The sequence below is a fragment of the Panulirus ornatus genome, chromosome 10, assembly GCF_036320965.1.
Source record: "Panulirus ornatus isolate Po-2019 chromosome 10, ASM3632096v1, whole genome shotgun sequence".
Lineage (NCBI taxonomy): Eukaryota > Metazoa > Arthropoda > Malacostraca > Decapoda > Palinuridae > Panulirus > Panulirus ornatus.
The window spans coordinates 46,518,624-46,533,122 of record NC_092233.1 but is presented as its reverse complement, the minus strand read 5'-3'; the positions used below and the strand labels follow the sequence as shown (position 1 = coordinate 46,533,122).

Genomic DNA, 14,499 nt, shown 5'->3' with positions numbered 1-14,499 from the left:
GTAGTCTGCTGGGGGGGGGCTTGGGGATGAGTCTGTTGTTGATTGCTGGTGGTATCAGTGGCAGATTCAAGTGAGAAACTTCAGAAGTTGGTGTCTGAGTTTGGAAGAGTATATGAAAGGAGAAAATTGAGAGAAAATCTTAAAAAAATATGGCTATGTTTATCAGTGAAAAGAAATGGGTTACTTAGGATGTGAGTTTGAATAGAGAACCTAGGAGTGAAGATGACAGTGAATGGAACTATGGGAGCAGAAATGAGCCATGGAGTGGGTGACGGCCCATTGAGGAATGTGTAGCAAGAGAGACTGCTGTCTTTACTGGGAAAAATCAAAAAATCAGTGTGTTTGATGGTAAAGTAGTTCCATTGGTGCTGTATAGATGTGAGGTGTAGACCTCAGGAAAAATATAAGTGATAGGGTGAATGTGTTGGAAATGAAAAGTTTTTTTTTTTTTTTTTTTGCTTTGTCGCCGTCTCCCGCGCTTGCGAGGTAGCGCAAGGAAACAGACGAAAGAAATGGCCCAGCCCACCCCCATACACATGTATATACATACGTCCACACACGCAAATATACAAACCTACACAGCTTTCCATGGTTTACCCCAGACGCTTCATACGCCCTGATTCAATCCACTGACAGCACGTCAACCCCGGTATACCACATCGATCCAATTCACTCTATTCCTTGCCCTCCTTTCACCCTCCTGCATGTTCAGGCCCCAGTCACACAAAATCTTTTTCACTCCATCTTTCCACCTCCAATTTGGTCTCCCACTTCTCCTCGTTCCCTCCACCTCCGACACATATATCCTCTTGGTCAATCTTTCCTCACTCATTCTCTCCATGTGCCCAAGCCATTTCAAAACACCCTCTTCTGCTCTCTCAACCACGCTCTTTTTATTTCCACACATCTCTCTTACCCTTACGTTACTTACTCGATCAAACCACCTCACACCACACATTGTCCTCAAACGTCTCATTTCCAGCACATCCATCCTCCTGTGCACAACTCTATCCATAGCCCACGCCTCGCAACCATACAACATTGTTGGAACCACTATTCCTTCAAACATACCCATTTTGCTTTCCGAGATAATGTTCTCGACTTCCACACTTTCTTCAAGGCTCCCAGAATTTTCGCCCCCTCCCCCACCCTATGATCCACTTCCGCTTCCATGGTTCCATCCGCTGCCAGATCCACTCCCAGATATCTAAAACACTTTACTTCCTCCAGTTTTTCTCCATTCAAACTTACCTCCCAATTGACTTGACCCTTAACCCTACTGTACCTAATTACCTTGCTCTTATTCACATTTACTCTTAACTTTCTTCTTTCACACACTTTACCAAACTCAGTCACCAGCTTCTGCAGTTTCTCACATGAATCAGCCACCAGCGCTGTATCATCAGCGAACAACAACTGACTCACTTCCCAAGCTCTCTCATCCCCAACAGACTTCATACTTGCCCCCCTTTCCAAAACTCTTGCATTCACCTCCCTAACAACCCCATCCATAAACAAATTAAACAACCATGGAGACATCACACACCCCTGCCGCAAACCTACATTCACTGAGAACCAATCACTTTCCTCTCTTCCTACACGTACACATGCCTTACATCCTTGATAAAAACTTTTCACTGCTTCTAACAACTTGCCTCCCACACCATATATTCTTAATACCTTCCACAGAGCATCGCTATCGACTCTATCATATGCCTTCTCCAGATCCATAAATGCTACATACAAATCCATTTGCTTTTCTAAGCATTTCTCACATACATTCTTCAAAGCAAACACCTGATCCACACATCCTCTACCACTTCTGAAACCACACTGCTCTTCCCCAATCTGGTGCTCTGTACATGCCTTCACCCTCTCAATCAATACCCTCCCATATAATTTACCAGGAATACTCAACAAACTTATACCTCTGTAATTTGAGCACTCACTCTTATCCCCTTTGCCTTTGTACAATGGCACTATGCACACATTCCGCCAATCCTCAGGCACCTCACCATGAGTCATACATACATTAAATAACCTTACCAACCAGTCAACAATACAGTCACCCCCTTTTTTAATAAATTCCACTGCAATACCATCCAAACCTGCTGCCTTGCTGGCTTTCATCTTCCGCAAAGTTTTCACTACCTCTTCTCTGTTTACCAAATCATTTTCCCTAACCCTCTCACTTTGCACACCACCTCGACCAAAACACCCTATATCTGCCACTCTATCATCAAACACATTCAACAAACCTTCAAAATACTCACTCCATCTCCTTCTCACATCACCACTACTTGTTATCACCTCCCCATTTGCGCCCTTCACTGAAGTTCCCATTTGCTCCCTTGTCTTATGCACTTTATTTACCTCCTTCCAGAACATCTTTTTATTCTCCCTAAAATTTAATGATACTCTCTCACCCCAACTCTCATTTGCCCTCTTTTTCACCTCTTGCACCTTTCTCTTGACCTCCTGTCTCTTTCTTTTATACATCTCCCACTCAATTGCATTTTTTCCCTGCAAAAATCGTCCAAATGCCTCTCTCTTCTCTTTCACTAATAATCTTACTTCATCCCACCACTCACTAATCTTTCTAATCAACCCACCTCCCACTCTTCTCATGCCACAAGCATCTTTTGCGCAATCCATCACTGATTCCCTAAATACATCCCATTCCTCCCCCACTCCCCTTACTTCCATTGTTCTCACCTTTTTCCATTCTGTACTCAGTCTCTCCTGGTACTTCCTTACACAAGTCTCCTTCCCAAGCTCACTTACTCTCACCACCCTCTTCACCCCAACATTCACTCTTCTTTTCTGAAAACCCATACAAATCTTCACCTTAGCCTCCACAAGATAATGATCAGACATCCCTCCAGTTGCACCTCTCAGCACATTAACATCCAAAAGTCTCTCTTTCGCGCACTATATGCAGTGCTGGGAAGGTTTATCAAGTAATGAATGAAAGGGTAATAGAGAGATGTGGTAATATGAGGAGTGAGTATGAGAAAGCTTAAGAGTGTGTGCTGAAATGGTTGGACAAATAATGAGAATGAGTGAAGAAATAATGACTAAGAGAGTATACATGTGAGCAGCAGAGGAAGCAAGGAAAAGGGGAACACAGAAGAAGGTGAAAGGATTGAGTGAAAAATGCTTTGAAGGCTCAGGGCCTGAACATGCAGAAGGGTGTGAGGCTTGCAAGGGATGGACTGAAATGAAGTAATGGGGTTTACAGATGATGACATGATATCAACAGGCTAAACCAGGGTGTGTGAAGCAGTCAGGGGCAACCATGAAAGGGTCTGTGGGGCCCAATTGTGCACAGGGAGGTTTGGTCTTGGTGCATTATACATGAAAGTTTGAGAGTGGATAGAGAATAAAGTCATTTCTTCATGTGTTCCTGATGCTACCCTGCTAATGTAGGAAATGACAAATGCATATGAAGAAAAATATAGAAAAGAACAAAGTACTCAAAGGTCTTAGCCCATACGAAGCCCATGGTCCTGATGTCATTTCATCACATGTGCTAAAGATGTATACAGATACACTTGACAGACTTCTTGAAATACTCCTCAAATGTTGCTGGAGAAAGGTAACGTCCTAAGGGAGTGGAAAAGGGCAAAGTCATATCTGTCTACAAGAAAGGAGACCGGGAAGAGGCACTGAACTATAAGCCAATCTCACTGATGATTGCAGTCTGTAAGGTTCTGAAAAAGATAAATAGAGAGCAAATGGATAACTTTCCTCAAATGAGAAGTTACCTAAGTGAGAGACGGCATGGTCTTAGGAAAAGGAGGTCATGTGTCACAAACCTCTTGGATTTCTAGGAGAGAGTGAGCTGTGTCTTGGACAAAAGGGAAGACTAGATGGGGTGTTTGTTTCTGGACTGTCAGATAAAGCATTTGACAATATACCTCATAGAAGACTGATTACGAAACTGGATTGCCATACAGGAATAAGGGAGACAGTCCCTCAATGGACAGAAAATGATTTTAGTGAAAGAAACAAAGGCTGCACATCAGAAAAGCCCTCTCTCTGTAGGGTGAAGTCATCAGCAGAGTGCTCAAGGATTCTGTTCTGGAATCATTACTCATTTTGATCCAAAGAAATGACTTATCAGAAGGTATGGACTACTAACTGAATATGTTTGCAAATAATGCACAGGTCATGAGGGAAGTGAAAAGCCAAGATGATTACATAAACTTACAAGAGTATCTTGACACTCTCCAAAGATGGCCTGATATATGATCGATAAAGTTCAACACAAGTAAATGTACAGTAATGAGAATGGGTCACAGTGAAAGAAAACCTCACTATGATTATAATCTAGCACAAAATAAGCTGCATGAATCTGTGTGTGAAAAAAACTTGGGAGTCAACCTGTCCTCAAAGTCTCACTTCACCAGGATAATTATGGAGACCAACTGTATGCTACCAAATATCATAAATGAATTCAAGGAGATATTCAGCAAATTGCCTACGGCAAACTTTGGGACAAAACTAGAATTTGCTTCTTAAGTTTGGTCACTGCTCTTACAAGTAAACATCTGTTACAGAAGATCCAAAGGAGAGTAACAAAACTGGCAAAAGGACTAGGAGTTGAGTTACTGAGAAAGTCTTGAAGCCTTAAATTTCCCCACCTTGGAAAAGAGAAGAGTGAAGTGTGCTCAGATCATGTCTTTAAAACATACTGATGACAAAAATGGTGAACAGTTCTTCAAGAGATGTATGGATCGAATAACAAATTGACATAACTTAAGAAAGAAACCTGTTAAAAAGGGTTGAATTACTTTTTAGTATAAGAGTGGCAGCAGAATGGAGTATGCATGAAGAAATGCTTACTGCAGCTGGCATACAAAAATCTAAAAGCTTTATGATAGCAGAAAAGGTTCAAAAGATGTGGATTCACAAGTATGATGCTCTCTCCCCATACCTTGAAAAAAAGTTACATGGATCAAGAAAAGCAATGGTCCCAGGACAGCCCAGCAACACACCGCTGGTGACCCCAACTTTGTGTGTGTGTGTGTGTGTGTGTGTGTGTGTGTGTGTGTGTGTGTGTGTGTGTGTGTGTGTGCTTATCATGCTTATCACATTATTCTCAAAAGCAGACATGTAAATGAAAACATCAAAATTGAAAGGTAAAGTGATTCATGCCTTGCCCAACTGTATATAATAATAATAATACTTGATATTTATTTTTCAAAACCTTGTAACACAAAATGTAAAACTCAGGTTAATGAAACCTTCCTTTATGCTTCTCAGTACATTTAACGTAGTCCACTCCTACTTCACGTGAATATGAATACTTCTAATTTTACATTAATTCATTATCAATAGTTTTTTAATAAACAATGTCATAACAATAGGTGAAAGTAACATACATAATATATAGGTTCATGTTAAATGTGTATCATTGCTTATCATCACTTCTTTTAAGTCAAAGAAATATGTGTATTAAGAGACAAAATGAATACAAAAATGTTCTGAAACTTATTCTCATACTCATCTTATCATAAACAAATGAACATTCCCCTCCTTAAATAAAAAATCAGCCATACAGTGACATAAGCAAAGAGTGCATATTGATCCATTTCTACGTATTCAACTGTCGTGACCAGTTGCAAGAAGAGTCAGCGCTTTCTGAAGGTTGTCAATGGCAGTCTTTGTATCTTCATAATCAAGAGCTGATACAGCCCACTTACAATATTTCTGAGCCTTCACAATCATATCAGGACTACAAGCAACTGAACCACCTGTGATGGATAATTATGAATATTAATATACCTTTGTTATGAAAGTATGCAATATGTACACATAATGCATTAGCAATTTTTCATTGATGAAAATGGTGACTAGTGAAAAACATAAGCAAGACAATCAACAGTAAATCCCCAAAGATTTTTCATCAAAGTTCTTCAGCAGATTACCATTATAATTATCATTACTTTTTTCAAACTTGTTCACTGTTTCCTGTGATAGCACCAGGATAACTCAAAGAATGGTCCCATTTGCTCACAAACACTCTCTAGCAGTCATATCTAATGCAATGAAACCAAAGCCTCTTATGAACAACCTGGCCCAAAGACCTTTCCAAGGTTTCCCCAGACTGCTTCATATGCCTTGGTTCTGCCCAATGACAGCATCTTGCTTCCTATACACCACTTCACTCACATTTGCTCTGACCCATTCAAAACTCACCTCGTTCTTCATGTTTAGGCCTTAGACACACAAAGCATACTTCACTGCATCCTAACAACACCTCATTGGGTTCTTCCTTTTTCCTTGTTTCCTTCACTTCTGACAAGTTTGCTCTCTTAGTCATCTCCAATTCATTCATCTTCTCCATGTGTCCAACTATTTCAGTACACCCTCTTCAGCTTTCTCATACAAACTCCTTAAACTACCACAGCTCTCTCTTACCCTATCAATTCATACTCAATCAACCCTCCTTACATCATATACTGCCCTCAAATAATTCACTTCCAAACATCCACCCTCATCTATACGTTTTGACCAATGGCCCACACCTCACATCCATATAACACCATCTGGACTACTATACCATCAAGCACATCCATTTCTGCCCTTATAGACAGTAACCTCTCTGTCCACACACTCATCTATGTGCCTAGGACTTTAGTCCCCCCACCGGATCACCCTGCGGATCAATTCAGGTCCTATGGTTCCATTTGCTGCCATGTCCACTTCTCAGTATCTTAAACACTCCAGTTCCTCCTCATTCCCTACACTCCAAATCACACTCCAACAGACCTGTCTCTCTCTCTCTCCACTGTTAAACCTTGTAACCTTACTTTTATTTGCATTTACTCTCAACTTCCTCCTTTCACATACTTTCCCAAACTTATCAACCACCCTCCACAGTTTCTCACTTGAATCTGCCACAAGTGCCATGTCATCGGCAAACGATAACTGACTCACCTCCCAGGCATCTACAGACTACAGATCTGCCCCTCTTTCAAAGACCCTTGCATTCATCTACCCCACCATCCCCTCCATAAACAGATTGAACAGCCATGGTGACATTACATACCTATCTTCACCTGGAAACACTTACCCTCCTCTCTTCCTACTTACACAGACACACACAAACACACACACACACACACACACACACACACACACACACACACACAACACACACGCCTTGCTCTCTTGATCAAATCTCACTTTCTACTTCTAGTAGCTTTCCTCCCATTTATATTAACACCATGCACAGAACATATCTATCAACTCTATCACATGCTTTCTTCAGATACATACATGCCACATACAGATCCTTTGGTTCTCTCTCTAAGTTCTTGTCACACATTCTTCAAAGCAAACCCTTCATCTGCAAATCCTCTAATATTCCTCAATCCACATTGATCCTAACCAGTCTGATGTTCTGTAAAAGCCACTACCCCACTCAATCACCACTCTCCCTTACAACTCACCAAGGATTTTCATACTTTTTTTTATCATACTTTGTCGCTGTCTCCTGCGTTAGCAAGGTAGCACAAGAAAACAGACAAAAGAATGGCCCAACCCACCCATATACACATGTATATACATAAATCCCCACACACACACATATACAACCAAAACATTTCAACGTATACGTACATATACATTTTTTTTTTTTTTTTTTGCTTTGTAGCTGTCTCCCGCGTTTGCGAGGTAGCGCAAGGAAACAGATGAAAGAAATGGCCCAACCCACCCCCATACACATGTATATACATACGTCCACACACGCAAATATACATACCTACACAGCTTTCCATGGTTTACCCCAGACGCTTCACATGCCCTGATTCAATCCACTGACAGCACGTCAACCCCGGTATACCACATCGATCCAATTCACTCTATTCCTTGCCCTCCTTTCACCCTCCTGCATGTTCAGGCCCCGATCACACAAAATCTTTTTCACTCCATCTTTCCACCTCCAATTTGGTCTCCCACTTCTCCTCGTTCCCTCCACCTCCGACACATATATCCTCTTGGTCAATCTTTCCTCACTCATTCTCTCCATGTGCCCAAACCATTTCAAAACACCCTCTTCTGCTCTCTCAACCAAGCTCTTTTTATTTCCACACATCTCTCTTACCCTTACGTTACTTACTTGATCAAACCACCTCACACCACACATTGTCCTCAAACATCTCATTTCCAGCACATCCATCCTCCTGCGCACAACTCTATCCATAGCCCACGCCTCGCGACCATACAACATTGTTGGAACCACTATTCCTTCAAACATACCCATTTTTGCTTTCCGAGATAATGTTCTCGACTTCCACACATTCTTCAAGGCTCCCAGAATTTTCGCCCCCTCCCCCACCCTATGATCCACTTCCGCTTCCATGGTTCCATCCGCTGCCAGATCCACTCCCAGATATCTAAAACACTTTACTTCCTCCAGTTTTTCTCCATTCAAACTTACCTTCCAATTGACATATACATACACAGACATATACAAATATACACATGCACATAACATATTCATACATGCTGCCTTCGTCCATTCCTGCTGCCACCACACCACACATGAAATGACACCCCCTACCCCCGCATGCATGCGAGGTAGTGCTAAGAAAGGACAACAAAGGCCACATTCGTCCACACTCAGACTCTAGCTGTCTGTGTAATGCACCGAAACCACAACTCCCTTTCCATATCCAGGCCCCACAAAACTTTCCATGCTTTACCCCAGATGCTTCATATGCCCTGGTTCAATCCATTGATAGCATGTCCACCCCGGTATACCACATCATTCCAATTCACTCTATTCCTTGCACGCCTTTCACCCTCCTGCATGTTCAGGCTCTGATCGCTCAAAATCTTTTTCACTCCATCCTTCCACCTCCAATTTGGTCTCCCACCTCTCCTGGTTCCCTCCACCTCTGACACATATATTCTCTTTGTCAGTCTTTCCTCACTCATTCTCTCCATTTGACCAAACCATTTCAATACACCCTCTTCAGCTCTCTCAACCATACTCTTTTTATTACCACACATCTCTCTTACCCTTTCATTACTTACTCGATCAAACCACCTCACACCACATATTGTCCTCAAACATCTCATTCCCAACACATCCACCCTTCTTCATGCATTTTTGCTTTCCGAGATAATGTTCTTCAACACTCTCAAGTCCTTCGCCCCATCCCCCACCCTGTGACTTACTTAAGCTTCCATGGTTCCATCCGATGCTAAATCCACTCCCAGATATCTAAAAGAACTCACTTCCTCCAGTTTTTCTCCATTTATATTTACCTCCCAATTGACTTGTCCCTCAACCCCACTGTACCTAATAACCTTGCTCTTATTCACATTTACTCTCAGCTTTCTTCTTTCTCACACTTTGCCAAACTGTCACCAACTTCTGCAGTTTCTCACCCAAACCAGCCACCAGTGCTGTATCATTAGCAAACAACAACTGACACATCCCAAGACCTCTAATCCCCAACAGCCTGCATACTTGCCCCTCTTTCCAAAACTCTTGCATTCACCTCCCTAACAACCCCATCCATAAACAAATTAAACAACAATGGAGACATCACGCACCACTGCCGCAAACCAACATTCACTGGGAACCAATCACTTCCTCTCTTCCTACTCGTACACATGCCTCCCACACCATATATTCTTAATACCTTCCACAGAGCATCTCTATTAATCTATCATATGCCTTCTCCAGATCCATAAATGCTACATACAAATCCATCTGCTTTTCTAAGTATTTCTTACATACATTCTTCAAAAGCAAACACCTGATCTAAACATCCTCTACCACTTCTGAAACCACACTGCTCTTCCCCAATCTGATGGTCCGTACATGCCTTGACCCTCTCAATCGATACCCTCCCATATAATTTCCCAAAAATACTTACCAAGTAAACCCACGTATTTGTGTAAAGATTTAAATGTTTACCAACCCACATGGCTCAACACTCACATCCACGATCTTTGGGGTAGTTCACTACCTGAATCTGTATTCCTCTACACCATTACTATCTTTCTACATCTTTTTCCTGCACTTAAAATATACCTCTGTATTTGCTAATGCAAGTAAATTTTTTTGGATACCACTACAATTTTCACATAATTCTGTAACCCTACCACATATCGACTCTTCAGTAAACTGTAACTTCCATCTGAAAATTTAACTTCAAGTTTCTTAACTTTACTCATTCTTCATTCAAGAGTAGTAAGCTGGCCAGGCCTCCAGTCTCCAATACATCAGAATTAGAAGTGTATAGTAGCAGAGATGACTACCTTTTGTTTCCTATGTCCCGTATGATTAACTTCCTATGACCACTTTTAAGACTTGTTAATGATCTGCCAAACATTCCTGAACTAAAATCTAATCTTAAAGTACTGCTATTTCTAATTTGTCCTATATATATCATACTCATCTACAGCTTCTCATAATATATCTATCTCCTTACCTATTGCTGTAAAAGCATCTTTTTAGCTACAAGCATTTACAGAATTGACTTTGAAAAATGAAGCAGCTGCTTCATTTATCATAATTAAACACCCTTTTATTTCTAAGCATGATTACCACACCTCTGATTACAAGATGAAATGAGGTATTGAAAACAGCTGATGAATATGTATATGTCACTACATAAATGAAAAAGTACCATTTCTGCTTTAAGAAATGTTTGAAATTAGTGACTTTACTAGTCCATGTATATCTTGGGTGGGCAGTGTATTATCTATATTGAGAGCTAAAAAGCAATTTTATCAATATGGTATGGCAAAAAAATGAGTTTAAAAAAGAATAATTGATGCATAGTTTTAATGCCAACCTTTACAGCTCCTCAACCAATAACACTATGCAGTAGTATTGGCAGCAAACATCTTTTCATATGTATAAAAAATGTCTTTTACAGAAAGGAAGAAAGACAGAGAGAATGCAAGGATGAATACAAGTCATCTTTTTTACCTTAACACTCATTCATTTATTTACCTGCAGCCTCTGGTACTGGTCTCTGGTATGAACTAGTTGCCGATGGTTGTGTTGGTACAGAGTGAGGCACCTGCAACAAAGTTAATCACATTAATACATAAGCTATTATGTTAATGTTTAAGCTCTCTCATGACTATTTCTACATCACTTTCCCTCTTCATTTAAAATACTGAATGACAAGCGTACATGATCTTTAACTGTCTAGAAAACATCTGATCAGTATTGTATCTTACCCTTAATCATCACCAATCAAATGTCTATCATTATCACTTTCATGTAACTTGTGTACCTTGTGAAAATAATGTGTTCAATGGTCGTTACAAAGTACACAGTTGTGTTCAATACCATACAGATGCTTTACTCCCTTTGATACTAATGATCGTTAAATAGGGGGAGAAATAATTGTCTACACTGTGTGTCATGGAAATATCTAATGCTTAAATGTTGTAACATGTAGTTTATTTTGTGCATCTTACGTAACTATCTAATGCTTAAAAGTTGTGACAGAGTGAAACATTTTGTCCAATACTATGCAGATAAATTACTTCATTTGGCCCTACAGCTCTTTCAAACTCAAAATTGCTCCCATCACTATATGACAATCCAGTTGGCTTATCATACCATAAGTGGGTTGTGGAGGTTTCTTCTGTCGCAAGGAAGGTGTAAAAAAGAATATTGCTCTCCTCATTATCTGTACAACCAACACTATGGGTGTATAGCCATTGAACTGCAGCTCGTGTGTACAAGGGGACCCAGAAGAAAATACATGGATTGCTGGATGTCACTAGTGATGCAGAGGAATGCTTATGTATATCAGTTGGCAAGGAGGGTCACGGTAAAACAAAATGAGGAATAAGAAAACTAGGAAACTTAAGAAAGCAAGGAGGTTTGCACAGGCAGCCACCCCTACCCTCCCATTGGCCTTCCTTCATGTTGAAGGAATTAAATAACAAGAGTACCTAATTTTCTCTTCATTTCATCCTGAGATTCTGGGTCACTTCAGTAAAATATGAAGGTAAAGAGCAAAAATATATCAAAGAAAATACATCTCAAATATCCTTCCAATACATGCCTTCACTCACTGTCCTCACACTTATCTATGTGGCATGGAATCCACTAAAAAAGATGTTGTCACGTCTGTCTCGACTACATAGGTTTTCTCATGTCCGCAGAGCAGCAGTGATAACCTTGTCATGGTAATGACCCATGCAGGTGTTCAGCATTGCCCTCGTCAGGGCTGCCCAAACATGTTGCATGGGATTAAGGTCGGGGCATTTAGAAGGATGTGGCATAGGGTTATACATGGGTGCTCCTGAACGACCTGACTAGTGTGTATTGGACTGGTGTCCTGAAGTAAGAAGAAAGGTTGTGGCTCAGGGAACAGTAGAACAGTCATAGTGAGTAACAGCACCTTCTCCAAAATTTCTACATATTTTCCCCTGTGAAGTGGCCCAGCCCTATATCTGTCAGCTCCACAATGCCACTGGAAACAGGTTCACCAACCCTTCAAATATAACCAGACCCATAGTGCTCACTCTGATATCCATCATAACCAGCTTTAATGATACTTCCCAGCTAACGGTACTTATTTTTTTTCTCTAAAATTAGGAATGGTTAAACTTTAATTTATAAAAATATCTTTTTTGTATTTGTGCTCACCTTAAAGAAAATACACACTTTAAATCTAAAAGAAGGAAGTGTTAAATTGCTATCTTTCGTATTCTATTTACTATTTATTATACTTGATCACTATCTTTCATATCATACATATTTTCTGAGCAGGAGAATATAGAGTTTGCAGTGGCATAAACTTCAGGTATTTTCTATCTATCTATCTTTCTATCTATATCTCTGATGCCTGTTCCACATGCCTTACATCCTAAGTAAAAACCTTTCACTGCTTTTAGCAACTTACCTCCCACATCATATACTCTTCAGATCTTCCACAAAGCATCTCTATCAACCCTGTCATATGCCTTCTCCAGGTTCATAAAGGCCACATACAAATCCATCTGTTTTTCAAGTATGTCTGACACATTCTTCAAAGGAAACACCTGATCCACACATCCCCTACTACTTCTGAAACCATACTGCTCTAACCCAACCTGATGCTCTGTACATGCCTTCAACCTCTCAATCAATACCCTTCCATATAATTTCCTAGGAATACTCAACAAACTTATGCTTCTGTAGTTTGAACACTGACCTTTATCCCCTTTGCCTTTGTACAACGGCTCTATGCACACATTTCGCCAATCCTCAGGCAATGCACCATGATCCATGCATACATTGAATATCATTACCAACCAATCAAATACAGTCACAACTTTATTTGATAACTTCCACTGCAATACCATCCAATCCCACTGGCTTGCCAGATTTCATCTTCCCCTAAGCTTTCACTACCTCTTCTTTCTTAACCAAACCATTCTCCCTGACCCTCTTGCTTTTCACACCATCCCAACCAAAACACCCTACATCTGCCACTCTATCATCAAAAAAATTCAACAAACCTTCACAATATTCACTCCATCTTCCCACTCCCCTTTGCCCTCTTCACCAGTGTTCCAATTTGTTCTCTTGTCTTACGCATGATATTCACCACCTTCCAAAACATCTTTTTACTCTCCTTAAAGTTTAATGATAGTTTCTCACCCCCAGCTCTCAGTAGCCCTCTTTTTCAACCCTTACACCTTTCTCTTGACCTCCTGCTGCTTTCTTTTATATATTTCCCAGTCATTTGCATTCCTTCCTTGTAAGTATCGCCCAACAACTCTCTTTTCTCTTTCATTAACAACTTTACTTCCTCATCCCACCACTCACTATCCTTTCTAATCTGCCCACTTCTCACCTTTCTCATGCCACATGCACCTTTTGCACATGCCATCACTACTTCCCTAAACACGTTTCATTTTTCACCCACTCCCCTCACGTCATTTGCTGTCACCTTTTGCTATTCAATACTCAATCTTTCCAACACATCTACCTTCCTCCACACAACCCTATCTATAACCCATGCCTCACAACCATATAACATTGGTGGAACCGCTATTCCATCAAACATACCCATTTTTGCTCTCTGAGATAATGTTCTCACCTTCCACACATTCTTTAATGCTACCAGAACTTTTGCCCCATCCCCCACCCTGTGACTCACTTCCGCTCCTATGGTTCCATCCGCTGCTAAGTTCACTCCTAGATATCTAAAACACTTCACTTCCTCCAGTTTTACTCAATTCAAATTTACCTCCCAATTAACTTGCCCCTCAACCCTACTAAACCTAATAACCTTGCTTGTATTCACATTTACTCTCAACTTTCTTCTTTCACACACTTTACCAAACTCAGTCACCAACTTCTGCAGCTTCTCTCCCAAATCAGCCACCACTGCTGTATCATCAGCGAACAACAACTGACTCACTTCCCAGGCCCTCTCATTCTCAACAGACTGCATACTTGCCCCTCTCTCCAAAACTCTTGCATTCAACTCCCAAACCAACCCATCCAAAAACAAA

General features: G+C 40.7%; 1 long non-coding RNA gene across 1 annotated transcript; it reads right to left on the bottom strand.

Moving 5' to 3' along the window:
* Positions 1–5,254: 5,254 nt before the first annotated feature.
* Positions 5,255–11,119, bottom strand: LOC139750930 (uncharacterized). The gene is made up of 2 exons (XR_011713252.1): positions 10,985–11,119; positions 5,255–5,759 (listed from the first exon to the last, which is right to left on the bottom strand). It is a non-coding gene; the product is annotated as an uncharacterized lncRNA (long non-coding RNA).
* Positions 11,120–14,499: the final 3,380 nt, after the last annotated feature.